The 27,662-nt window shown below is 44.6% G+C and overlaps 1 protein-coding gene across 7 annotated transcripts in view; it reads left to right on the forward strand.

Annotated features, from left to right (window-relative positions):
- The window catches only part of kank2 (KN motif and ankyrin repeat domains 2), a 223,291-nt gene that overhangs the window by 36,028 nt on the left and 159,601 nt on the right, over nt 1-27,662 (forward strand). For 3 of the 7 annotated variants that reach the window (XM_059991928.1, XM_059991926.1, XM_059991932.1), the window contains exon 2: nt 13,457-13,588. The exons of the other annotated variants lie outside the window; for them this stretch is intronic. The gene's annotated coding sequence lies outside the window, so the exon portion shown is untranslated. The remainder of the gene's footprint in view (nt 1-13,456; nt 13,589-27,662) is intronic. 7 annotated transcript variants of the gene reach the window in all.

Below are 27,662 nucleotides of genomic sequence, written 5' to 3' on the forward strand. Positions count from 1 at the left end.
TGAGGAGTGTGGGGTGTCTCGGAGAGTGTGACAGTGAGGGGTGTGGGTGTGTTGGAGAGTGTGACAGTGAGGGGTGTGGGGTGTGTCGGAGAGTGTGACAGTGAGGGGTGTGGGTGTGTCGGAGAGTGTGACAGTGAGGGGTGTGGGTGTGTCAGAGAGTGTCACAGTGAGGGGAGTGGGGAGTGTCGGAGATTGTGACAGTGAGGAGAGTGGGGAGTGTCGGAGTGTTACAGTGAGGGGAGTGGGGTGTCTCGGAGAGTGTTACAGTGAGGGGAGTGGGGTGTCTCGGAGAGTGTGGCAGTGAGGGGTCTGGGCGTGTCGGAGAGTGTGACAGTGAGGGGAGTGGGGTGTTTCGGAGGGTGTCACAGTGAGGGGAGTGGGGTGTTTCGGAGGGTGTCACAGTGAGGGGTGTGGGGTGTGTCGGAGAATGTCACAGTGAGGGGTGTGGGGAGTTTCGGAGAGTGTGACAGTGAGGGGAGTGGGGAGTGTCGGAGAGTGTCACAGTGAGGGGAGTGTGGAGTGTTGGAAAATGTCACAGTGAGGGGAGTGGGGTGTCTCGGAGAGTGTGACAGTGAGGGGAGTGGGGTGTGTCGGAGAGTGTCACATCGAGGGGTGTGGGCGTGTCGGAGAGTGTGACAGTGAGGGGAGTGGGGTGTCTCGGAGAGTGTGGCAGTGAGGGGTGTGGGCGTGTCGGAGAGTGTGATAGTGAGGGGTGTGGGGTGTCTCGGAGAGTGTCACAGTGAGGGGAGTGGGGTGTGTCAGAGAGTGCGACAGTGAGGGGGGTGGGGAGTGTCGGAGAGTGTCACAGTGAGGGGAGTGGGGCGTGTCTGAGAGTGTCACAGTGTGGGGTGTGTCAGAGAGTGTCACAGTGAGGGGAGTGGGGCGTGTCTGAGAGTGTCTCAGTGAGGGGTGTGGGGTGTGTCAGAGAGTGTGACAGTGAGGGGAGTGGGGCGCGTCGGAGAATGTCACAGTGAGGGGAGTGGAGTGTTTCGGAGAGTGTCACAGTGAGGGGAGTGGGGAGAGTCGAAGAGTGTGACAGTGAGGGGAGTGGGGTGTGTCAGAGAGTGTCACAGTGAGGGGTGTGGGGTGTGTCAGAGAGTGTCACAGTGAGGGGAGTGGGCGTGTCGGAGAATGTCACAGTGAGGGGTGTGGGGTGTCTCGGAGAGTGTCACAGTGAGGGGAGTGGGGTGTGTCAGAGAGTGCGACAGTGAGGGGGGTGGGGAGTGTCGGAGAGTGTCACAGTGAGGGGAGTGGGCGTGTCGGAGAATGTCACAGTGAGGGGTGTGGGGTGTCTCGGAGAGTGTCACAGTGAGGGGAGTGGGGTGTGTCAGAGAGTGCGACAGTGAGGGGGGTGGGGAGTGTCGGAGAGTGTCACAGTGAGGGGAGTGGGGCGTGTCTGAGAGTGTCACAGTGAGGGGAGTGGGGTGTGTCAGAGAGTGTGACAGTGAGGGGAGTTGGGTGTCTCGGAGAGTGTGGCAGTGAGGGGAGTGGGGTGTCTCGGAGAGTGTGACAGTGAGGGGTGTGGGGTGTGTCGGAGAGTGTCACAGTGAGGGGAGTGGGGTGTGTCGGAGAGTGTCACAGTGAGGGGTGTGGGGTGTGTCGGAGAATGTCACAGTGAGGGGTGTGGGGTGTCTCGGAGAGTGTCACAGTGAGGGGAGTGGGGTGTGTCAGAGAGTGCGACAGTGAGGGGGGTGGGGAGTGTCGGAGAGTGTCACAGTGAGGGGAGTGGGGCGTGTCGGAGAGTGTCACAGTGAGGGGGGTGGGGAGTGTCGGAGAGTGTGACAGTGAGGGGAGTGGGGCGTGTCTGAGAGTGTCACAGTGAGGGGAGTGGGGTGTGTCGGAGAGTGTCACAGTGAGGGGTGTGGGGTGTGTCAGAGAGTGTGACAGTGAGGGGAGTGGGGTGTGTCAGAGAGTGTCACAGTGAGGGGTGTGGGGTGTGTCAGAGAGTGTGACAGTGAGGGGAGTGGGGTGTGTCAGAGAGTGTCACAGTGAGGGGAGTGGGGTGTGTCAGAGAGTGTGACAGTGAGGGGAGTGGGGTGTGTCGGAGAATGTCACAGTGAGGGGTGTGGGGTGTGTCGGAGAGTGTGACAGTGAGGGGAGTGGGGAGAGTCGAAGAGTGTGACAGTGAGGGGTGTGGGGTGTGTCGGAGAGTGTCACAGTGAGGGGTGTGGGGTGTGTCAGAGAGTGTGACAGTGAGGGGAGTGGGGTGTGTCGGAGAGTGTGACAGTGAGGGGAGTGGGGAGAGTCGAAGAGTGTGACAGTGAGGGGTGTGGGGTGTGTCGGAGGGTGTCACAGTGAGGGGAGTGGGGAGTGTCGGAGAGTGTGACAGTGAGGGGAGTGGGGAGTGTCGGAGTGTAACAGTGAGGGGAGTGGGGTGTCTCGGAGAGTGTGGCAGTGAGGGGTCTGGGCGTGTCGGAGAGTGTCACAGTGAGGGGAGTGGGATGTTTCGGAGAGTGCGACAGTGAGGGGTGTGGGGAGTGTCAGAGAGTGTGACAGTGAGGGCAGTGGGGAGTTTCGGAGAGTGTCACAGTGAGGGGAGTGTGGAGTGTTGGAAAATGTCACAGTGAGGGGAGTGGGGTGTCTCGGAGAGTGTCACAGTGAGGGGATTGGGGTGTGTCGGAGAGTGTGACAGTGAGGGGATTGGGGTGTGTCAGAGAGTGTCACAGTGAGGGGTTTGGGGTGTGTCGGAGAGTGTCACAGTGAGGGGAGTGGGGTGTGTCGGAGAGTGTGACAGTGAGGGGAGTGGGGTGTGTCAGAGAGTGTCACAGTGAGGGGTTTGGGGTGTGTCGGAGAGTGTCACAGTGAGGGGAGTGGGGTGTGTCGGAGAGTGTCACAGTGAGGGGAGTGGGGAGTGTCGGAGAGTGTCACAGTGAGGGGAGTGGGGCGTGTCTGAGAGTGTCACAGTGAGGGGTGTGGGGTGTGTCAGAGAGTGTGACAGTGAGGGGAGTGGGGTGTGTCAGAGAGTGTCACAGTGAGGGGTGTGGGGTGTGTCAGAGAGTGTGACAGTGAGGGGAGTGGGGTGTGTCAGAGAGTGTCACAGTGAGGGGAGTGGGGTGTGTCAGAGAGTGTGACAGTGAGGGGAGTGGGGTGTGTCGGAGAATGTCACAGTGAGGGGTGTGGGGTGTGTCGGAGAGTGTGACAGTGAGGGGAGTGGGGAGAGTCGAAGAGTGTGACAGTGAGGGGTGTGGGGTGTGTCGGAGAGTGTCACAGTGAGGGGTGTGGGGTGTGTCAGAGAGTGTGACAGTGAGGGGAGTGGGGTGTGTCGGAGAGTGTGACAGTGAGGGGAGTGGGGAGAGTCGAAGAGTGTGACAGTGAGGGGTGTGGGGTGTGTCGGAGGGTGTCACAGTGAGGGGAGTGGGGAGTGTCGGAGAGTGTGACAGTGAGGGGAGTGGGGAGTGTCGGAGTGTAACAGTGAGGGGTGTGGGGTGTCTCGGAGAGTGTGACAGTGAGGGGTGTGTGGAGTGTCGGAGAGTGTCACAGTGAGGGGAGTGGGGTGTGTCGGAGAGTGTCACAGTGAGGGGTGTGGGGTGTCTCGGAGAGTGTCACAGTGAGGGGAGTGGGGTGTGTTGGAGAGTGTTACAGTGAGGGGAGTGGGGTGTGTCGGAGAGTGTCACAGTGAGGGTTGTGGGGTGTCTCGGAGAGTGTCACAGTGAGGGGTGTGGGGTGTGTTGGAGAGTGTTACAGTGAGGGGCGTGGGGTGTCTCGGAGAGTGTTACAGTGAGGGGCGTGGGGTGTCTCGGAGAGTGTCACAGTGAGGGGTGTGGGGTGTCTCGGAGAGTGTGACAGTGAGGGGTGTGGGGAGTGTCGGAGAGTGTCACAGTGAGGGGAGTGGGGTGTGTCAGAGAGTGCGACAGTGAGGGGGGTGGGGAGTGTCGGAGAGTGTCACAGTGAGGGGAGTGGGGTGTGTCGGAGAGTGTGACAGTGAGGGGTGTGGGGAGTGTCGGAGAGTGTCACAGTGAGGGGTGTGGGGTGTCTCGGAGAGTGTCACAGTGAGGGGAGTGGGGTGTGTCGGAGAGTGTCACAGTGAGGGGTGTAGGGTGTGTTGGAGAGTGTCACAGTGAGTGGTGTGGGGTGTATCGAAGTGTGTCACAGTAAGGGATGTGGTCTCTGTACTTTGTGTGTATATGTGCGTATATAACTGCATCTGTGTTTACATGTCTCTCTGTGTGTTTGTATTACTGCTCTCAAAATTCCCTTGCATTTTGAATTCCGTTCTTTCAGAGGACTGTCGAGTCAATGCACAAACAGATTCTGTTCCTGTTACACCAGTGACTCCGCTCAGTTCAGTCACGAGGAGCTGGAAGAAACAAGTTAATATGATGCTCACGTTGCAGGATTTTCCTATCAAACAGCCCTGATTGGGTGCGGCGAGGGGGGAGGAAAGTAGCAATGAAAAGACCCCAGAACTGAAGCAATCAGGCATGTGGAAATTTCACTCCTTGTGTGATGGTGATCTGTCCCTGTGCTGAACTCTCATGTCCCTTTTCCTCAGTCACATAGACTGCTTCCTGCCTTCATTCTCCACATGTCTGCCCTGGTCCCTGAGCTTATTTGTTCCAGCTGTTGGCTTCTTGCTGTATAAAGACCTTTTTGTTGCTGGTGCAGTGTTGGCAAGATGTTTGAAGCTGGAATCTGCTGTGTGTGACCCTGCCTGTTCCCATAGTGGTGGACACTCAACCCAAACAAAGAAAGGGTTACAGCATTACTTTTGCTTTGAGGGGATTGGGTGAACTGGCTAAAAATAAATAATTTGGTCATCAGGTCAATATAATTGGAGTTTCTTTCATGTTCATGAACACCAGGGCTGGGTTGACAGCACCAAATTAAGTTGCTTTATTCCAGAGTTTCGGGAATTAATGGCTTCAGCACTTTGAGATCCAAGTCCATGAATTATCAGAGTGATTGATTCTTAAATTCAAATTTTATGTTAGAGGAAGTTTGCAAGCAGGATTTTATGATATGTACAGCATAGAGGTTCAAAGTTGCTTGGTGTTGGTACAGGTGCTCTACACCAGCTCCTCTCCTCACCTTGACATCTCTTATAATCTTCACTTTATCCTGATGTGTTTATCTCACATTATTCACTTTGAGCCAAGCAGTATGGCACCACATTCCTACCATTCTTCAGTTTCTTCTGCTCTGGATTTATTAATGCCTCCCATTTATCATGCCCTATTTTGGTGTCTCATGCGAGAAAATGTTCTCTCTGTCTCTGTTTCTCTCTCTCATATAAAATTAATATATCTACACCATGAAGTACCTTCTGTCATCTTGAAACAGTTCAGTCATTCATCCTGATTGTACTACTTTATAAAGTAAAATTCTTTCCCCGAGGACAGTTCAGTCGATGATATTTGTGATGTCAGAAATAAAACTGAGTAGAGTGGTGTGTATATGTGTGCACACGTGTACATGCATGTGTCTGTTTGTGTGTGTGTGTGGTGTGTCTGTGTGTGTGAGAGAGAAAAAAAAACTGGATAGGCTAGGACTTTATCCATTGGCGTGTAGGAGACTGGGAGTTAATGTCTCTATGTGTATGAGTTATGAGAGACATAGACAGGGTGAAAGTACACAGTGTTTTTCCCAGGGTTGGGGAATTAAGAACATGCTATTTATGATTTAAATTGAGAGGGGAAAGATTTAATAGGAACCAGACAGGCAACTTTTTTTTTTACACAGATGATGATCTGTATATGAGATGATCTCCCAGAGGAAGTTATTGAGACAGGTACAATAACAACTTTTGTAAGAGAGTTGGACAGACAGGTACATGGATAGGAAAGGTTCAGAAGGTTATGGGCCATACAGGGGCAAATGGGTCTAGCTTGGGCTGTCATCCTGGTCAGCGTGGACCAGTTGGGTTGGATGGCTGTATAACTGTGATTTTAATGATTCTGATTTTCTCTCTCTTGTTTACTTGGGGGGGGGGGGTAGAGGAAGCCTTATATGTAATAAACTCGGTAGCAGTGCTGGTGCACAGTCAACAAGCCAGGAACTTCATTTACATTTGACATCTGTGTGTAATAAAGCCGCTGTTCTTCGAGGGTAGAGGTCACATTTAAACATAATTTTGCAGCTGGACTCCCACACAGTAACTGGATGGTGCTTCAAGGGTCTGACGGGTGCAAGTCCGGGATTCTTTTGCACAGTGTGAAGTCTCAACACTTTGCAGGAAAAAATGTCTGGAATTTCTTCAAAGAAGCAAAGAGAGAAGAGATGGTGACAGAAAGTAAGAGAGGAGGGCCCCAAGATAGCTTTCACGCTCAGCCCCGTCCAAGATTCTAGATTGTGTATTGCCATTCTCCAGTACTTCGGACCTGATGCAGCATAAAAAACACAATAGTCATATAAAAACCACAGTAGGTATAAATGAAAAAGCAATCCTATAAATCACAAGTCATTGTTGCGTGTGGCCATGTATACATGAGATTAGTTTATGTACATGGACTGGTAGTACGTACAAACAATGACGCTAGGTGCAGGACTATCTCAACATTCAGAGAATATTTATTATTATCAAAGTATGTATGCAGTATACAACTCCGAGATTTGTTTTCTCCAGACAGAAAGCCACGGAAGCTGGCAACATGAACGTCAACGCCAACCCAATACACAAAAAAACAAATCGTGCAAATGGCAACAAGAAAGAAGCAACAAAAACACAGAAAATAGAAGTTAGAACTGTAAGAGTCCAATTGAATTACAGTCTAATCCATAAATCACAGAGTCAGAACTTCAGTACTATTCTCCAACAGCACCAAGTGAGAGAGAGCCATCCTTCAAAATCATGGGCCTTCCCTCAGGAGCAGCGAGTGAGAGGCTGGTAGACGGTGCTGAACCCTCGCTCACCTTCCGTATTTGCCTCAATCTTTCAATCTTCCTCGCACTTTAATCAGCGATTGCGATTGTGTTGATTGTGGCTCGTGCCCCCATCTTTAAGTTGCTAGGTCTGGAGGTCGTTCGCCTGCTGGAGTCTTCTTGGAGACAGCAAAGCACTGGACTGCCCAATCAATCTTCAAACTCTAGGTCACAGGCTCACACCGTGCCAGAAAGACATTTAAAATAAAAAGAAGACGTAAAAGAAGTGAAAGAAACAGTTCCATGGACTATCTGGAGGATGTCGCCTGATGCCATCTTGACTGGATATCTAAATGTGAGGTGACTCTGACAGGGACCACCACCGCATCACCAACACCAGCCTACCCACCATCAAGGACATACACTCAGTGACCACTCCAAGCACAAGAGTGAATCCAGGTGTGGTTTCTGCAGCTGTCACCCATCCAATTCAAGGTTTGACGTGTTGTGCATTCAGAGATGCTCTTCTGCACACCACTGTTGTTACGCGTGGCTATTTGAGTTACTGTCCAATACCTGTCAGCTTGAACCAGTCTGCCCATTCTCCTCAACAAGGCGTTTTCTACCACTTACTGGATGTTTTTGTTTTTGCACCATTCTCTGTAAACTCTAAAGATTGCTGCGTGTGTGAAAATCCCAGGAGATCTCCCTTCTCTGAGACATTCACACCACCCTGTCTGGCACCAACAATCATTCCACTGTCAAAGTCACTTAGATCATACTTCCTCCCCATTCTGATGTTTGGTCTGAACAACAACTGAACCTCTTGACCATGTCTGCATGCTTTTATGCACTGAGTTGCTGCTACATGATTGACAGATTAGATACTTGCAATAATGAGCAGGTGTAAAGGTGCACCTAATGAAGTGGTCAGTCAGTGTATATATCCAGAGAAGTCCCAGAAAAAGGCCAACAATATTATGAAGGATCCCACCCAGCCACCCTGCTCATGGACTGCTTGTCCCACTCCCATCAGGGAAGTGACTGCACAGCAACCATTCCAGGACCACCAGACAAAAAACCGTTACTTCCCTCAAGCCATCAGGCTGATCAACCTCCACCCATTAACCCATCTGACCAATCCCCATCACCACTACATAGACATCAACTAGTGTCACTTTATGTGTATACAATCAGTCTACGTATTTAACAGTTCCTTGTACATTGTGTTTTATAGGATTGCTTACATTTTTAAATTTATTGTCAATTTTTTGTTCTTTTATTATGTTCTTCATGCTTATTGTGTTTTTATGTTGCATTAAATCTTGAGTAATAATAAATTTGTTCTTCTCTCTTGTACTGAAGAGGGGTGGCACTGGAGTGTTATGCTTTACAGTACAGGTGACCCGGGTTCAATTCCTGTTGCTGCCTGTAAGGACTTCGTCCGTTCTCCCCATTACCCCGTGGGTTTTCTCTGGGTGCTCTGGTTTCCTCCCACAGTCCAAAGGCATACCAGCTGGTAGATTAATCGGTCATTATAAAATTGTCCTGAGATTAGGTAGGATTAAATCAGAGTATTGTAGGGCGACACAGCTCAAAGGGCCAAGGGCCCATTTGTTTCATGCTGTATCTCTAAATAAAAATAAATAAATAACAATAAACAATCTTCAAACTTGAAATGACAAAGTGACACTTGGCAAGAGGGACTCTTCTAGGTCACAGCAAACTTAGAAGTGGTGGCAGGGGTTTGGGGGGTGTGGAGAGGAGAGATGGGACCCAGCTCCCACCTCTGGAAGCATTGCAATGTAAACTCCCCACCAACTTTCAAGTCTACAGCCACCTTAAAGGCCAAATCAATTACCGCTGTATGATCACAGAGTTTTTCCTTTTCCAGTCCTCCATTTGTGGATTATTATGAGTGCTTAGGTTTTGTGTATCCTATCTTCAACAACAGGAAAGCAACCAATAGGTAATCAAGCTGTGTTTCTGCCATCTTCCCTCTCCTGAGTGCACTCCATGACTTCTGTATACAGGATCTCTTTGCTCTTCGACTTTGTAATGGGAAAGAAATAGCCAAACTGTAAAAAGCTCAAAGGTGAGCTTTACTTGCTGCATGCACATCGAAACTTCAAAACATACATTGAAATGTGTTCTTTTGCGTCAACAACCAACACAGTCTGGGGATGTGATGAGGGGTAGCCCACATATGTCACGACGCATTCTGGCGCCAATGTAGCATGTCCATAATGTTCAACAGAACAACACAAACAGTAAACCAAGCCCCTTTCCCACCCACTGTCACTTTCACATACACACATGCACCTCCAACTGCAGGCCCAGGACAGGCTGCCTTCAGGCCACCAGTCCTTATCCCCAGACTCACAGACTTGCAGATGTTGGACCTTCAATCTCCTGAAAAGCTAACACAGGATCTTCGACCTTTGGGTCTTCACCTCTGAACTCGCTGTGTTTTTTGACTTCATCCTTTGGCTTTGCCCTCTGAAATTCACTGACCTCTGAGTATTGGCTCCAGGATTCGGTAGGACAGGTGTTCACCAGAACAAACTTACAGGAGCCCTGATTCAACTTTTTGCTAGGAGATGAGATCAAAGGAGCCCTCCCATAATAGGGTGTGGGACCCCTGCCTGGAATGTAGTTCAGAGCTGCCAACTTTTGGAGGAGTCCAGACTGGAACTAGAGTGGGATTGGAATCCGTGCTAATGAGCCAGATGGGAAATTACTAATGCTGACTCAGACAGCACTGGAGGAACTGAGCAGGTTGGGCATGAGGAAATGGACAATTTATGTTTCGAGCCGAAAGCCTTCAAGACTGGCTGAGCAAGAATTGTCACTGGAGGTATGGATGGGCTTGTGGTCATGGAACAGTTTTAGGTCTGCCTCAATTTAGTTTACCCTGACCCATATGTCTTTGGATTGTGGGAGGAAACTAGAGAACCCAGAGGAAACCCGTGTGGTCACAGGGAGAACACTCAAACTCCTCACAGGTGCTGGAGGGAATCGAACCCTGATTGGTGATCGTTGACACTGCAATGCAATTGCACTAACCACTACACCACACGCATTGCTTTCCAAGAGTTTGTGCCTCCTGTGTTTGACCCAGTGGCCTTTAATGGAAGCTCTGCACGGGAGGCACCATCAGGCTTTTTGACTGCAGAGAACCTCACATCTGTGTGTATATTTACTGCCCACTCTCTGCAAATAAACAGCCACGTAGAACTTTTGTGAGCACTGATTCTCCTTTGGAGTATCTTATTTCTAATTTCCAGAAGACAACGTCAGCTATTCAAGGAGCAGTCAAAGTTTGGAGTAGATTTATTATCGAAGTATGTAGTGTATACATCACCATGTACAACCTGGAGATTCGTTTTCTTGCAGGTATTTACAGGAAAATAAAGAAATACAGTAGAATTTAGAAAAACTGTAAATAACAAAGACTGACAAATAATCAGCGTGCAAAAGAAGACAAATTGAACAAGTAATAACACAGGACAACATTATTTTTCAGAAGGGTTGCTTTCTCAGATTTTTTTTGTTTATAATAGATGGTTTGAAGCTGAACACAAATGTAATTTCAGTCTACTTGTATTATGTAGCAATTTGGAGAAACAACAAATTAACTGTTATTGAATATAATGCATTTAATTACATAATGGTGCTGACGTTTTGCAATAATTCGACAAAGCTAAGAATATTTTGTTGATGATTTTCATTTGTAATCAGTTTCTGAGGCTTCTCGCCTGAGTGTCTAACAATAATTGGCCAGCATTGATGGATTCCAAATGCCCTGATATCGTTTCTCCATGACCGCCCTTTCCTTTCACCACGCTCATCACTGACAGCGCCAAGATTTGCAGGGAAGAAGTCTAAATGGGAATGCAGAAACTGAATCTTTAGTGACATGTTGCACTTCATGGTTTAGTATGCTTGAAGCATGTGATGAACCAGCTGCACATAGTTCGGTGCTCTGTAGTTGCCAAGAAAATATTCAACAACATCCTTGAATGCCTTCCATGCAATTTTTCTCCGGTCCCACTAGAAGTTCTTCGAATTGCCTGTCATTGATGACCTGTTTGATTTGTCGACCAACAAAAATATCTTCCTTTATCTTGGCATCAGTTATTCTGACTTGAATTAAGGTAGGTCACATCCAGAATTATTTCCAGGTTGCAGATGATTTCCTTCCACGCTGCTCTGACGTATTAGGAAATCGCGTACTAGGCAAGTTACAGCAGTGGTTTGCCATTGCCTTCTGCTGGGTGAGTTTATTTTAAGAGATCACCAGCTCTTAATGGGAGCCGGCTGGATTTGAACTTGGGACCTGTCACCCCGAAGTCCAGCACTGATGCCACTACGCCACCAGCTGACTTGAATTATGAAATGAAATAACAAATGCAGGTGGCCCCCGCTTTTTGAACGTTTGATTTATGACAACTCGCTGTTACGAAAGACTTACATTAGTACCTGTTTTCGCAAACCAAAGAGGATTTTCACTTTTACGAGAAAAAGACGCCCGCTTTATACGTGTGTTTGCCCCGAGAAAGACTACAATGACTGTGAAGCCTTGTGCGGGCAGTTGTTTGCGCATTCGTGTATGTGCATACGCATGTGCATATGTATGCATGTAGATGCCGATTTTTTTTTTCTCCAAATCGATTTTGGCTCGCTGCCTTCCCAAATTTGATAAGTGAAACTACACCGTACCTACAATATTTCTACTTTATATAGGGTATAAATTTATCATATCATTCCTGCTTTTACTATATGTTAGTGTTATTTTAGGTTTTATGTGTTATTTGCTTTGATTTGGTAGGTTTTTTTGGGTCTGAGAACGCTCAAAAATTTTCCCATATAAATTAATGGTAATTGCTTCTTCGCTTTACGACATTTCGGATTACAAACGGGTTCATAGGAACGCTCTACCTTCAGATTGCGGGAAAAGCCTGTATCAGTGATTCCAAACAAAACTCTGCATGCTAGAGAAATGACATGGGAAGTTTTATGACCAGCAGCCCAAAAACCATAAGATGCACCCAGAAGTATTCAGGAAGCAAAATCTTTGTTGTCCCACGCATTTGTCCCATGTAAATAAATAATGCTGAATTGTAGAGTCCTTGAAAGTGAGTCTACAGGTTGTAGAATCAGTTCAGTGTTGAGGTGAATGAAGTTATCCATGTCAGTTCAGGAGTCTGATGATTGTAGGATAATTACTGTTTCTGAACCTGGTGGTGTGGGACCTAAGGCTCTTGTACCTCCTACCCAATGACGGTAGTAAGAAAAGAGCATGGCCTGGATGGTGGAAGTCCTTGATGATGGATGTTGCTTTCAAATGTTGCAGCTTTTTTTTAAGAAGAAGAGTTTATTCTGCAACTTAAGTTACCTGTTGGAACTTCTCCAAATGCCAAAGTTTTCCTGGGATTCTGTATGCAGTTCGTACTTTGGTAGTGTGTGATTGTTGAGTTAACTGATCCTCCCATGGCCCATGGGGTTGCTGGTTGATACCACACAGAGGTCATGTTCACAAGTACAACAATCTGTGCTTTCCATGAGCTGTGACTGGAGCTGAGCCCGTAAGAAGGAATGTGCTGGCATTGGCTAGGGTCAAGGAGAGGTTTATGAGAATTATCCTGTGGATGAAAGGGTTAATGTATGAGAAGCATTTAATGGCTCAGGGCCTGTACTCACTGGAGTTTAGGAGAGAATGAAGAGGAATTGAAATATACTAAATAGTGAAAAAGCCTAGATAGAGTGGATGCAGAGAGGGTATTTCTAATAGCGGGGAAGTCTAGGACCAGAGGGCAAAGCCTTGGAGTACAAGGATGTCCCTTTAGAACAGAAATTAGGGTGTTGAATCTGTGGAGTTCATTACCACAGATGGTTATGGAGTCCAAATCATTGGGTATATTTAAACAGAGGTTGATAGGCTCTTAATTAGTAAGGGCATCAAAAGTTATGGGGTGAAGGCAGGAGAATAAGATTGAGATGGAAAATAAATCAGCCATGATTGAACCATGGAGCAGACTCTGTGCTGAATAGCCTAATTCTACTCCAATGTTTTATGGTACAATTATATATGGAGGGATGAGACTATTTGGAATGACCTTGCAGGTCAGCCTCGTCATCCAAGGGGTATGGATTCAGATGTTGCTTGAACAGACATGAGCACAGAACCTTCTGCCAGGAAAATATTGAGATGACAACGGTGACAGTGAACAATGATCTTCCAGAAATGAACTCATGTCCATGTCTGCCCTCCACCACCTCAGCTTTTTTTTTGAGATATCGGCTTTTATTGACTGGAAGAAAGAACAAGCAGTAGTTGACCACCGTACTACATCCTGGAGAATGAGGCCGGGCTCAGGCCTCAATCGCCTTTATACCGGGGTCTGTGGGAGGAGCCACAGGAGCAGTCAGCGGGGGCGTGTCCAGACAGGTATATGTAGTTCACCACACATTGATCATAGGAATTGTCCTCCGTGTCCTTCATGCCACTGGAACAGTCCACCCACCACCCTATTTCTGTTTGAGATTTGACTGTGCTCTACGTAGGAGCAGTGACCACACCAGCTTTATTGTCAGGGAACTTTGAGATTGGGAAAAAAAAACACTATAAATACAATATCTTTGTCCGCTTCCATAGGGTCTTCAGAGTCACTGAGCTGACTCTGGGTTGGTCTCCAACGGAACTGCCACACAACACTCCTCAGCGTGATAACCCTCACAGACACCGATGTTCCCTTGGACCCCGGACTGACACAATCTATTAAGTTCGGTAAGAATCAAGGGTTAATGTGCCAGTGTTTTTAACAGGAAATTTGTGAGAAATGCTGAAAGTTGTTTGTGCAAAATGCAGGTAACCAGAGACATTACTCATGAATAATCAGATTTCCAATTAGGATTTCAGATTCAGGTTTATTATCACATCTGCATGGAAATACTTTACAAAGAGATGCATCCATTATGTTAACACCACCATACTTAATGATGTGCTGGGAGCAGCCCACAAGTGTCACCACACATTCCAACGCCAACGTAGCACACCCATAAGCAACAATTATAACAGCAGAACAGAATAAAGCAATGGTAAGATGAGCCTCTTTCCCAAACTCCCACTCACACAAACCGGCAGACCTCCAACCCCAAGCATCTCCTCATTTCTTCCCAGGTATCTTTGGTGTGTCCCACCAGGTGATCTGCAATGTTAGGCAGTTATTTCAGGAGGATACCTCAATTGGCAAAACAGGACCATGCCCAAAGATAGACCCTGCAGTCAAAGGCTATCCTCAACCTCTGAAATGGAAAGAGAGTGGCTTGCGCAGTCTCCAGTTTGGCGGCAGGAACAATAATTTCACTAACATTAGTAACCACTTCTCTGTGTTTCCTCCTTTCACCCACTTTCTTTGTCTTACCCCATTCTTGAGGCCTTCTCACCCCTTCTCCCCTGCCCTCAGGACCTACCCATCACCTCCCTCTGGTTCCCAACTCCTTCGCTTTGGTCCATGGTGGAAAACCTCTGGCACATGCAAACATTTTGTTGGCACACAGCAGGCAGTGCCACCCCTCGACTCTTTAAATCCCACCCATAATAAAAAGATACGTACATCATGATTGCCTTCACAGCCAAGTGAATCAGTGAATGTTTTTTTTTACAACCCGAAAGCAGTGAGATGTTTTCACAGGAACCATTTCACGTTGGCTTGTCGCCAGCTCGATGGTTGTGGGAACACATTTTGAAATCCTCACTACCTGGTATAAATAGCAGTAAATAGTTACAATAACAACACTATCTAGAAATGGTGTTATTTCAAAAGATTAATATTAATAATTTTTGAATGGGTTCTCTAAAATGCTTCATTTATTTCAATCTGTCTCTGTTATACTTTTATTAATAGTAAAACAATGAATACATATAAATAATCAACAAAGCCCATCCTTTTACCTTATAAGTCCATAATTATTGTTACTAATTCATTAATCAATGATAATCTCTGTTCAAAATTATCATGACACACAAGAGAATTTGTTAGATTATCGCCAATTTGGATATGCTCTCAGAAAGGTTTGCCACCCCTGCACGAGATTGTGGTCCTTCCTCATAAAGCCCTTGGAGTGGCTGCACTGAGCTTCAGCATATACCCCTGCATCCTGCAATGTGCCCACTAGCAGCATTTATATATGCACCTGAGTTCTTGGAGTTCCCTGTTCTGCAAAATCAACTGTCTACTAAGGAAGTGTATTTTGGTTATTTTCATCGCTGAAGTTTGCAGCTCACCCTCCCCAGCAGGGTGTCTATGCCACACTTTTAATTAAGCTACGGGGGCAGAGCCTTTGGCTTTACCACGGGAAGGAAGATTTCCCATTATAATTACAGCCTAACGTTGAAAGCAGAAACACATGAGATTCTGCAGATGCTGGAAACTGTGAACAACACACACAAAATGCCAGAGGAACTCAGCAGGTCAGGCATCGTCAATGGAGAGGAATAAACAACCAATGCTTCGGGTTGAGACCCTTCATCAGGATTGGAAAGGAAGGGGGAAGAAAAGTGCAGGCAAACAACCAATGTGAAAGAGAAGACAAACTGTGCAAACATAAATAAATAAATAGATAGATGAATAAATACAAACGTAAATAAATGACTGAGAACATGAGTTGTTGAGTCCTTGAAAGTGAGCTTATAGGTTGTGGAATCAGTTCAGAGTTGAGGTGAATTAAATTATCCATGCTGGTTCAGGAGCCTGACAGTGGAAGGGTATTAACTGTTCCTGAACTTGGTGGTGTGGAACCTAATACTCACGTGTCTCCTGCCGAATAGTAGCAGCGAGAAGAAAGCATGGCCAGAAGGACAGGAGTTCTGGATGGGTAGAGAGAGAGAGTGAAAGAAATTCTACTGTGTGTGAGGGGGTGCTCGGGTAGTATCTACGGAGGGAAATGACCAGTTGATGTTTCAGGTCAAAACATAAGAACATAACTAATAGGAGCAGGGATAGGTCATCTTTCCTTTCGAGCCTGCTCTGCCATTCAATAAGATCATGGCTGATTTGGCCGTGAACTTGGTTCTACCTACCTGCCTTTTCCCCTAAATTCCCCTGCTTTGAAAAAAAAAATTGAACTGTGTCTGAAATAATTATATTTAATGAGGTAGCCTCCACTGCTTCCCTGGGCAGAGAATTCATCAGGGCTGCAAAGGGTGTCAAAGCAAGAAGTCAGCTCTCCCTTTCCCTCCATAGATGCTGCCAGACCTGCTGAGTTTCTCCCGCATTTGGAGCGTTCCTCTTGATTTCCAGCATCTGCAGTCTCCCTCTTCATTCTAAGATACACAATTTTATCATCTGCTGCTGGATGTGACTGTGTTCATCTCCAAATTAACTCTGATCATATGTATGCTGAGCTCTCTGCTCGTTGCCCAATGGCCTATACTCCCAGAATGCAATGTGAAAAAGAGGAAGTAAATGGGTGAATAATAGTGGAGAGTTCAGAGCAATTTGTCACCAGAGGCCAGACTCAGGCCTCCCCTGAGCCTTACCATCTGTGATTCATAATAGAACTCAAAATAGAAGATCCTCATTCAGTTTTACAATCTGTAGGCGTTAGTTCTCTGGTGCTAGAGAAGAAACAATTGTAACCAATAAAGCAGCATTGGATGCATCAATGTTCCTTTGTGACTTAGGAAGCATAGCAAAGGTTCACCAAATTGTCCAATAAGGATAAACTGCAAACAGGGATTTTATTCTCTAAAGTTCAGTGCCTTATTGAAATGAGACCATACTGCAGAGGAGCAGAATTAGGCCATTGGCCCATTATAGAGTCATGGAATCATAGACGACTATAGCACAGAAACAGACCCTTTGGCCCATCTAGTCTGTGCTGTATTGTTATTCTGCCTAGACCTGAACCTGGACCAGAGCCCTCCACTGCTCTCCCATCCCTGTACTTTAAACTTATTTAAATGTTGAAATTGAGCCCTCATCCACCACTTCCACCCGCAGCTCATTCCATACTCGCACCACCCTCTGAGTGAATAAATTTCCCCTTAAATATTTCACCTTTCACCCTTATGACCTCTAGTTCTAGTTTCAATCAACCACAATGGAAAAAGCCTGCTTGCTTTATAATCTTGTATAGCAGATGAGAAATTCCTCCTCATCTTAGTTTTAATGGGATTTCCTTTATTTCTGAGTCTGTGCCTTCATATCGTAGACTCTCCTTCAAATGGAAACATCCTCTCCACGTCTACTCTATCCCATCCTGGCTGATTCGCATAGAACCAGCACAATCAAAATAAGTGGGTGGCCATTTGAAGTGGGACAAGGAGACGTCTCTTATCCAAGGGCAGCGAATGGTCAGTGTCTTCTGTCACTGAGGATATCCCAAGTTCAAGTTCAAGCTTATTGTCATTATTTCCATACACATGTATACAGCTAAATGAAACATTGTCCCTCCAAGGCCATGGTGCAAAACACAGTACATGTGGTTATGGTTCAGCACATACAATCACAAAACAATATTAGCACAAGTCCCTGAGTGGCATGGCCTGAAGACTGACAGGTTGACATAAAGTGGAAAGAACACTCACAAAATGCTGGTGGAATGCAGCAGGCCAGGCAGCATCTATACGAAGAAGCACAGTCGATGTTTCGGGCTTGTGGTGAACTATGTGCCTGTCTGGACACGCCCTCTGCTGACTGCTCCTGTGGCTCCTCCCACAGGCCCCTGTATAAAGGCGATCTGAGGCCTGACGCTCGGCCTCAGTCTCCAGGACATAGTATGATGGACACTCACTCCTGGTTCCTTCTTCCAGTCAATAAAAGCCGATATCTCGCCTTATGTCTCAGTGTGAGTTATTGATGGTGCATCAGGGCTGAGACCCTTCGTCAGGACTAACTGAAAGAAAAGATAGTAAGAGATTTGAAAGTGCAAAGTGTGTGTTTATGTGAGACAGAATAATGTACTGAGACTATTATAATAAAACAAGCAGTGTTATGAATATGTGAAACAGCGGCAATAAAAGATGCCAAGTGACCACTGCAAGATGAGAGTGTGCCATAATTAAAACAGAGATGATTAGATTTTTAGATAGAAAGATAATCAAGGGATGTGGGTAAACATAATAGCAATAAGGTAAAACTTTGGTTGTTACCTATTTTTTTATTTTATGTAAATATACAAAACAATAACAGACCTGTGTTAGTCCTGACAAGGAGTCTCGGCCCGAAACGTCAGCTGTACTTCTTCCTGTAGATGCAGCCCACTGTGTTCCACCAGCATTTTGTGTGTGTGACAGACCTTTGAGCCTGGTTACACACAAGTGACTAAGTAACCTCCTAATTGGTACATCTTTAAAATGTGGAAGGTAACTGGAACATGCAGAAGAAACCCATGCAGTCACAGGGAGAATATACATACTGCTTAAGACTGTGGTGGGAATTGAACCTGGGTCACTGGCACTTTAATAGCATTGTGCCAACCAGTATGCTACTATGAATGGTGGAACAACTTAGAGGGGTTGAATGGCCTTGCTCTAACTTAAGTCCCCTATGGTACTATCTTTGAAGATGAAACCACGCGATGGACATACATCACGTGCATTCCACCCTGTTTTTTAAAAAAAAGCTACCTCCAACATTCTCATTTATTTATCAAATGTACATTGAAGTAAACATTTGGTGGCCACTTTATTATGTACACCTGTACACCTGCTCATTAATGTAAATATTTAATCAGCCAATCATGTGGCAGCACCTCAGTGCATAAAAGCATGCAGACATGGTCAAGAGGTTCAGTTGTTGTTCAGCCCAAACATCAGAATGGGAAAGAAATGTGATCTAAGTGACATTGACTGTGGAGTGATTGTTGGTGCCATTCGAGCTGGTACCTCAAAAACTATTGATCTCCTAGGATTTTCATGCACAGTAGTCTCTAGAGTTTACAGAGAATGGTGCAAGAAACAGAAAACATCCAGTGAGCAGTGTCAAAGTACATGAAAACCATACATCGTTATGCCACCACATCGTACATACGTGCCTTGTTTGAAGTAAAAATTAAGTTAGACTCAAGTAATCCCCAGCTCTCCCTTGTTTTTCTTTCAATTCTTTCTGAGATACAAAACATAACAGTAGCTATGAGGAATTTTTAAATGAACTCAAGATGACTATCTACCTGTTGAAGTGCACTGAGATGTTTGTGTTAAAATAAAGCGCAGTGATACGTTCATGTTGGAAAAAAAGCAGTGCGACATGTGCTTCTTTGGGAAGGGACAGAAATGGTCAAGTTTTTAAATTCTAAAATGGCAGATAATGATCAAAATTCACAGGTTTATAAATAGTGAGTCATAAATAGAAATCATAAGAAAAATCAGAAATGGGTGGTTACATTGGAAAGGTAGACACACTCTATTACAGAAGAGATAACTGGATATTGTATATTGAATGAATTGAGCAGTATTTTACAGTAAATGGAACAGACAATAAGAAGTGAGTACCAGTTTTGTTGAGTGTAGTAGGTAGACGAGCATATAGTTTACTTAGATATTTGCCTACTCCTACCAAACCGAACAAAGTGAGCTTTGCTGATATTGTGAAAGTAATGCAGAAGCATTTAGAATTGAAACCATTGTTGATTACTCAATGCTTTAAGTTTCATAAGCAGAATCGTAAGGAATATTCTGCCCATTTCAGCATACATGGTTGAATTGAAGAAGTTGTCTCAGGATTTTCAGTTCAATGATGCTCTGAGAGATCATTTAGTTTGTGGAACCTTACAAGAAAGCATTCAAAAATTACGCCTAATTGAAGCACAACTTACATTTAAAAGAACAGTTGAAATAGCTGTGTCAGTGGAAACAGTAGACAGATGCAATTGAGTTGCATTCAGGAATGAAAGTGAACATCAACAAAATTGCAGTGTCAAAACAGAAAACAGCCTGCCAAACAAATTGTGTTATCATAGTGGCAGAGGCTCTCATACACCAGACCAATGCAGGTTTAAAGGCGAAACTTGCAAAAAATGCAACAAAGTAGGACACGTACAAAGAGCGTGTCATGCAGACAGAAAATGGACCGCACAGGGAAGAGATAAAGATAAAAAGTCAGCTTGCAGTTCCAAAGAGAGCAGTAATCTGCATACTGCTGATAAAAAATCTGATAAGAATGAGAGTGACTCTGGACTGGGTAGGCTTGAGAATTACAATGTGAAAACTAATAGGCAAGCAATCTGGCTTACACCAGAAGTGAATGACACCAAAAATGCAACTAAGAACTTGTACTGCAGAGAAGGTAACTGCTCTGAAAATGAGATTTGTAACTGTGAAATACAGCAACCAAAAAACCACACTATGCTGGTCAGTGGTAAAAACAGCAGGGCCAGCATTGTGGGGGCAAAGGTGGCTGAAACAACTATCAGCTCGATTGGAGATCCATCCACCATTCACAAGCCACATACCCTGCAACAGAGTCAAGTGAATACAAATTAAAAAAGGTACTAAATGATGCCATAGCAGTGTTCAAGGATGGCACTGGAAATCTCAACTATTTCATGGGTAAAATGCTGTTATATAAAAATGCCACCCCCAAGCTTTACAAAGCCCATCCAGTTCCTTACACCATCAGTGATAAAGTGGCCAAAGAGCTAGATGGCATGGAGGCTGAAATAATCCGTTTCAAGGTTGAATGGAGCCCATGGGCAACGCCAGTGCTCCCAGTAGCCAATAGGAATGGGTCTGTAGGATTTATGATGAATTTAAAGTCACCATCAACCAGTATTGAAAGTAGATCAATACCCTCTGCCCAGGATAGATGATATCTTTGCAAACCTTTCTGGGGGGAAACACTTCAGAAAAGTGGTCTTAGCTTAGGCCTACCTACAGATGGAGATGAAATAAGTGTTTCGAACCATAAGCACTCACAAGGGGCTTTATCACTGTAAAAGGCTTATCTTGGGAGTAACACGTGCATCTGCACTCTGGCAGAAAGCTGTGGACTAGATGTTGCAAGGCTGTCCAGGCACTTGGTGTTACCTGGATGAGATCATTATTACCAAGAAGGATGACAAGGAACATCTCCAAAATCTCAAGACAGTGTTAAAATGATTATGGGCTCAGAGCATGACACAACAAATGTTGTGGAATTCTTTAACCCAAGCATCACTTACAGTGGTCACACCATTGATGCACAAGTATTTGCACAAGTGTGCTGAGGAAATTCAAGTAGTGGTGGATGCCCTGAGGCCAAAGGATGTGTAATAGTTGTGGCCCTTTTTAGGAATTGTCAATTACTATAACAGGTTCCTGCCAAACCGGGCTACTGTGCCCCACCCCTTGTACCCATTGCTACAGATTGGGAAGAAATGGTAATGGACAAAATGGAGTGGGGTGGCTTTCAAATAGGTAAAGGAAATGGTGACGTCAGACAGTGCACTCACACATTATGATCCACATTGTCCAATGAAGCGAGCCTGTAATGCCTTGCCATACAGTATTGATGCAATCATGTCACATTATGAGTGATGGAAATGTACACCTTTGCATCATGTTCCCTTACTGCTGCAGACAAAAGTTACACACAGATTGACAACAGGTCGAGTCTGGTTTGGGGTGTAAAACTTTTCGACTGGCACTTGTATAGAAGAGAGTTTACTCTCACTACTGATCATCAACCATTAGTGTGCATTTTCAATCCAGAGAAGGGCGTTCCACTAACAGCACCAGCACAAATGCAGAGATGGGCTCTGTTTCTTGGAGAACACAGCTACAATATCAAATTCAAGAGGACAGCTAATTATGGAAATGCTGATTGATTGTCCCACTTATCCTTGGAAAAGGAATTACCTGAATAACTTACAAAAGAGGACACCCCTCTTGACAAATTCTCCCTAATGCAAATCAAACATCTCCCCATTACAGCAGAGATTATCCAAAGGGAAACTAGAGAAAAGAAATAATACAGTTCAAATGTCTTAGGCACATGTAAAAAAAAGTTCTGTCAGGCAGTATAACGAAATGAAACGTTTCCAAGTATCAAAACAATTACTGTAAAGAGCAGTGAGCAGTAAGAAAACTAAATCAAATCAATATTTCTTGTGACTACCCTTTGACTTTAAAACTGAATAAAATCTCTTGGGTTTGCTGTCGTGCAGTATTATAAGAAAATCGACTGGTAGGTTGTTCCAAGCATCTTGGAGAAGATGCCGCAGTTCTTCTGCAGACTTGACTGTTTCACTTGCATCTGTTTCTCCAGGCAATCCCAGACAGCCTCGATGATGTTGAGATCAGGGTTCGGTGGAGGCCATACTATTTGTTACAGAACTCCTTGTTCTTCTTTTTATTGAAGATGGTTCTTTATGACCTTGGCCGCGTGTTTGGGGTCGTTGTTCTGCTGCAGAATGGAATTTGGACCGATCAGCTGCCTCCCTGATGGTACTGCATGATGGATGAGAATCTGCTTGTTCTTCTCAGCAATGAGGATTCCATTAATTCTGACCAGATCACCAACTCTTTTCAAAAATACAACCCCAAGCCTGCAGGGAACCTCCACTGTGCTTTACTTTTGGCTGGAAATACTCATCTATGTAGCACTCTCCAGTTCTTCTACAGACAAACTCCTGTTTGAGCCAAAAATTTCAAATTTTGACTCATCAGACCAGAGCACATGCTACTATTGTTTAGCGCCCCAGTCCTTATATTTTAGTGTGTAGTTGAGTCTGTTGGCTTTGTTTCCATGACGGAGGAATGGCTTTTTGGCGGCAACTTCTCCATGAAAACCACTTCTGACAAGACTTCTCCAGACCTTGAGTTCCAGTGGTTTCTGTGAGTTCAGAGCTGATAGGAGTGCTAGACGACTTTTTATTTAGAAGGGACATCTGTTTGCTGTTTCTTTCGTCTGCTGCACTCAGATTCCATGGCTGACTACTGTGTTATTGGTCTTCGATCTTGTCCATTTCTCAGAATCAGGTTTATTATCAGCGGCATGTCCGTGAAATTTGTTAACTTAGCAGTAGCTAAGTATTTGTATATTGAATAGATTAAAAATCATGCAAAAACAGAAATCATATATATAAAAAAGTGAGGTAGTGTCCAAGGGTTCAATGTCCATTTAGGAATCGGATGACAGAGGGGAAGAAGCTGTTCCTGATTGCTGAGTGTGTGCCTTCAGGCTTCTGTACCTCCTACCCAATGGTAACAGTGAGAAAAGGGCATGCCCTGGGTACTGGAGGTCCTTAATACAGGACGCTGCCTTTCTGAGACACTGCTCCTTGAAGATGTCCCGGGTATTTTGTGGGCTAGTACCCAAGATGGAGCTGACTCGATTTACAACCCTCTGCAGCTTTTTTCAGTCCTGTGCAGTAGTCCCCCCATACCAGACAGTGATGCAGCCTGTCAGAATGCTCTCCACAATGCATCTATAAAAGTTTGAGTGTTTTTGTTGACACACCAAATCTCTTCAAACTCCTATAGTCCCTGTCTTGCCTTCTTTATAACTGCATCAATATGTTAGGACCAGGTTAGGTCCTCAGAGATCCTGACACCCAGGAACTTGAAGTTGCTCACTCTCTCCACTTCTGATACATGTATGAGAATTGGTATGTGTTCCTTTATCTTACCCTTCTGGAAATCCACAATCAGCTCTTTCATTTTAATGAAGTTGAGTGCCTGGTTGTTGCTGTCACACCATTCCACTAGTTGGCATATCTCACTCCTGTACGCCCTCTCATCACCACCTGAGATTCTACCAACAATGGTTTCATCATCAGCAAATTTATAGGTGGTATTTGAGCTATACCTAGCCACACAGTCATGGGTATAGAGAGAATAGAGCAGTGGGCTAAGCACACACCCCTGATGTGCACCAGTGCTGATAATCAGTGAGAAGGAGATATTATCACCAATCACACAGGTTGTGATTTTCTGATTAGGCTTTGTGCTCTTCAGAAGAGCTTGGACAGCACATCTTGAAACTCCTGTCTGCTGCAACATTTTTACTTAGGTGAGACCTTGCTGATTCAGGTATCTTGTTGCTATGGTCACTCTTGCCGAGGTGTCAGAATTGATGATTGGAAGGTTAAACTGTCACATCTGTCACACCCTCCCCTTTTATTTTGGCTGTCCTTTGCCCAGTTTGATTCCTTCTACACCCATTACTGTTTCAATTAATCAGTTTAGTTCATTTAATTCATTATATCATTGTTCATTAGCACCTGTTTGTTACCTTTGTTTAATCATGCACTGTGTTATATGCCTATAAAATAATCAAGTTTTTATTTGAAAAGTGGTCTATAACTTAATTACTTCCTTCAATGAAATACAAAAAACACTAACATTCTATTTTTTGGAAAATAAATGTTTAGAAACCTAAATTTGCTCTTTTCTAACTGACACACAAATAGAGAGGACAAAAATAAACATCCATTTTTAAAATCTTGGGTGCCTATGAATTTTGCACAGCACTGTAGATGTGTGTGTATGTTTGTGTGTGTATATATATATATGTATGTGTGTATATGTATGTATGTATACACACCTGCACATTACACATACATATATATATATATATATATATATACACACACACATTGAGAGGCATTATTGAGTTGGAGCTTATAGCTAAGCAGTGAGGAGTGTACTGTATTTGATATTTTAGTAATATTTGAGGAATTTTGTGAATATATTGTTGATGAAGCATTCTTTGATTATATAATTCAATACGGGCTATATGTGTAAGTATTGGAATGGCATATGTCACTACAGCACCATGTCATATGCGCACCTTACTTAGAGTAAAAGCGAAGTTAGACATGAGTTATCCGCAGCTCCTCCTTGTTTTTCTTTTGGAGTTATAAAACGTAACAAGCAGTGAACTGATTGTGGGCAAAAACACCTTGTTAATGAGAGAGGGCAGAGGAGAATGGCCAGACTGGTTCAAGCTGACAGGAAGGCAACAGTAGAATTAGAATTAGAATTAATTTTATTTCTTACATTCATCTCACAACATGAGGGAGTAAAAATCTTTATGTTTTGACTCTGTTGCAATGCGCAAGCGATCAGGAATGGAAATGTGGGAGGATATTGCCCAGACACTAAGGTTGTATGCAGAATTGTTTTGTATACATGTATGTACAGTCAGATACAATGTATAGAGTGATATGCAATCAGATCAATGTGTATTGATAAATCTGATGGCCTGGTGCAAGAAGCTATCCCGGAGCCTGTTGGTCCTGGCCTTAATGCTGTGGTACTATTTGCCAAACTGTTTATTCGTCTCCATAGAGACTGCCTGACCTGCTGAGTTCCTCCAACATTTTGTGTGTGTTACCTTATATTTGGGCTTTAAATGTAATTTTAAAGTGTCTTTTATTTATCTTTGTTAAGGATGAACAATATTTTCTGGTGACCCCAGACCAGCTGTCTGAAGGGTTCATTTTCCAACCCTTTGAGACTGACTGTCTGTCTGTGTCAGGGCTCAGTTCTTAAGCGACTGGGTTTTCACAAAGGATTACTTCTAATTGGTTTGTTTTCCTGGATGTCCCAGGTTGATTACATCAGTGCAGGTGAGAGATTGATATTGGTTGACCAGGGTCTTTGGATCCTGGGAGTGCAGAGTGATTACCCAGCTGAGTGGAATAGTGACGAGGTTCTAACCACCAGTCATTATAGATCCATCAAATTATGTGAATCAGGCAATTTCAACCGAGATAAGGATCATCTCTCGGTATTTGCTGAAACCTTTACGAGACCAAGCTATGTTTGCATTACTGAGAATTTTCCATGACACAGATACCATTCTGGAGATAAGGAGTGAGATAGGGGAAGGAAAGGAAGAATGGATAGAGAAGGCGGGAAAGAGGGGAGGAAAGAGACAGGAGGGAGAGGTGGAGAGGAGTCTGAACTGATTCCACAATTTACAGATTTGCTTTCAAGTCTCTTTGTTACCAGTATAATTCTTTTTATTTGCAGTTTGTCTTCTTCTGCATAATGGTTGTTTATCCTCATAAAAGGGCTCAGTCCAAAATGTTAACTGTTCATTCATAGAAGCTGCCTGATCTGCTGAGTTCCTCCAGAATTTTGTGTGTGTTGCTCTGGATTTCGACCATCTGAAAAATGTCTTCTGTTTATAGTTGTTTGCCCATCTTTGCTTTTGTATAGTTTTTCATAAGTTCTATTGTTTCTTTATTTTATTTTCCTGTAAATGCCTGCAGTAAATTGAATCTCAAGATGGTATACGGTAACATGTATGTGCTTTGATAGCAAGTTTACTTTGATTTTGAGAGGGAAAGAAGGAGGACGTAAGGGGAGAGCAGAATGAGGAGAGAAGGAAAGAGTGGAATGGAAAAGGAAATAGTGAGAGACAAGGAGGACAATGAAGAGAGAGGAAAGGAGGTAAGTTGAGAGAAGGGGAAAGACTATCTTTCCCACTCCCTCACTTATACTAACTCCCCACTCTCCCTGTGATGTGCTGTGATGTTGCAGTGAGAGACCTCTGGCTGAAGTGATGATGAAAGAAAGCTTCCAGGGGTTTTTCTTCCATATATTTATCACAAGATCTGTGATTCATGATGTCTAATTTGTAAATGACTACATGACTAATTTTACTTACTGTAGTTTCCTGGTAAACTTATGACATCAATAGCAGTAAGGAGCTACAATCTATTTGCCATTACGGAAAGTTAGTTGTAGAGTGACCAACACTGGGATCTGAATGTCCACGGGTAAATGTTATTTCAAGAGAACTGGTAAAAAGCAAACAAGCGACAAGTTCAGGATAGTAGTTGAACATAGGAAATGTTCTTTTCCCCATAACCCTTAATTCCCTTACTATGTAAAAACCTATCCAACTGTTTCTTAAATATATTTAGTGAGGAAGCCTCAACTGCTTCCCTGGGCAGAGAATTCCACAGATTCACCACTCTCTGGGAAAAACAGTTTCTCCTCATCTCCAACCTAAATATTCTCCCTTGAATCTTGAGGCAATGTCCCCTAGTTCTAGTCTCACCTACCAATGGAAACAACTTTCCTACTTCTATCTTAACTATCCCTTTCAAAATTTGGTATGTCTCTATAAGATCCCCTCTCATTCTTCTGAACTCCAGAGAGTGTCATCCCAGGCGACTCAATCCCTCCTCATAGGTTAACCACTCCATCCCTGGAATCAACCTGGCGAACCTCCTCTGCTCAGCCTCCAAAGCCAGTATATCCTTCCTCAAGTATAGAGTCCAGAACTGCACTCCAGGTGCAGCCTCACCTGTACCCAGTATAGTTGCAGCATGACCTCCCTGCTCTTGAATTCAATCCCTCTAGCAATGAAGGCCAACATTCTGATTGCCTTCTTAATAACCTGTTGTACCTGCAAGCCAACTTTTTGCGATTCATGAACAAGCACTCCCAAGTCCCTCTGCACAACAGCATCCTGCAATCTTTCACTATTTAAATAATAATCTGCTCTTCTATTATTCCTTCCAAAGTGGATGATCTCACATTTGTCAACATTGTATTCCATCTGCCATACATTGGCCCACTCACTTAACCTATCTATATCCCTCTGCAGACTCCCCACATCCTCTGTACAATTTGCTTTTCCACTCAGTTTAGTGTCATCAGCAAATTTTGTTACACTACATTCAGACCCCTCTTCCAAATCATCAATGTAAATGGTAAACAGCTGCAGGCCCAGCACCGACCCCTGAGGCACCCCACTCACCACTAACTGCCAACCGGAGAAACACCCATTTATACCAACTCTCTGCCTTCTGTTGGTTAACCAATTCACTCTCCATGCCAGTACACTTCCTCTGACTCCATGCATCCATATCTTATTTATAAGTCTGTTGTGCAGCACCTTATCAAACGCCTTCTGGAA

Source organism: Hypanus sabinus, chromosome 16 (genome assembly GCF_030144855.1).
Source record: "Hypanus sabinus isolate sHypSab1 chromosome 16, sHypSab1.hap1, whole genome shotgun sequence".
Lineage (NCBI taxonomy): Eukaryota > Metazoa > Chordata > Chondrichthyes > Myliobatiformes > Dasyatidae > Hypanus > Hypanus sabinus.